Source organism: Brachycentrus maculatus, unplaced genomic scaffold, assembly GCF_059751285.1.
Source record: "Brachycentrus maculatus isolate JH-2025_06_01 unplaced genomic scaffold, ASM5975128v1 h1tg002371l, whole genome shotgun sequence".
Lineage (NCBI taxonomy): Eukaryota > Metazoa > Arthropoda > Insecta > Trichoptera > Brachycentridae > Brachycentrus > Brachycentrus maculatus.
In genome coordinates this window covers 11,141-12,254 of record NW_028282857.1, presented here as the reverse complement: position 1 = coordinate 12,254, position 1,114 = coordinate 11,141, and positions in this window count along the sequence as shown.

The following is a 1,114-nucleotide window of genomic DNA, read 5'->3' as shown; positions in this document are numbered from 1 at the left end:
CAAAATATGGGACTTGTCTGAAAGGAGATCCATTATATCTATTTACGAGCACCAGCAGGCCATTAAAGGGGTTTGTTTCAACCCCTAGGGCTCCAAATTCTTATCATCGTCTGCGGATAAGACTGTCAATCTCTACGATTTCCATAAGGCCTTTGAAGATTCGCCTAATTTCCAGAAGGAAGAGTTTTTCACGGGGAAGAAGAAAGGCAACTCCAAACTCGAACCTATTACAAAGTATTTGAGCAAGCTCGTTCTCGGCAACGTGAGCCATTCCCCCAAAGATAATTAATTTGTTACTGCCGGCCAGCTCGTTCAGGTGTGGTCATATGAGCGGTCCCAGCCAATCCATCAATTCGAATGGAATGCTGATACCATTTTTAGTGTTAAGTACTCGCAATCTGACGCAAATATCATTGCTGCAACGGGAATCGACCGATCAGTGATCCTCTATGATTTGAGAGGGGAATCCCCCATTCAAAAGATCTATCTGAACAATAAATGCCCGTGCTTATCATTCAACCCGACCGAGCCTATTAACCTCACTGTTGGCAGTGAAGACTCCAACTGCTACACCTTTGATATGCGCAAAATGAATGCGGCAAAGACCATACATCGTGATCATATCGGGGCCGTGATGGATCTAGATTATTCGCCAACTGGCCGATAGTTTGTCACCGGCTCCTTCGATAGGACGATCAGGATATTCGAGTACACCCATGGCAGAAGCAGAGAAGTGTATCACGCGAGGAGAATGCAAATTGTGAATAGCGTGCTATTTACAGGAGACTCCCACTATGTTCTCTCAGGTATTTAGTTATCTCAATAGTTTAGGCTCTGAAGATATGAACATTCGGCTCTGGAAATCTGAAAGTGCGAGGCCAACAGGGCTGGTTGGATAGCGATAAAAGCGAGGGATTGAGTACCGCAAAAAGCTGCTCGAGAAGTTCGGCGAGAACAGGAAAATCAAAAGAATAACCATGCACAGGCACCTGCCTAAATACATCCTGAACGCAAAGAAAAGAAAGCAAGAGCAAGTAGTCAGCCAATTCAACAAGCGAGTCAATAAAGAAGCCAATGTCGGAGTGAAAGAGGAAATGATCCCCGATAAAGTCAA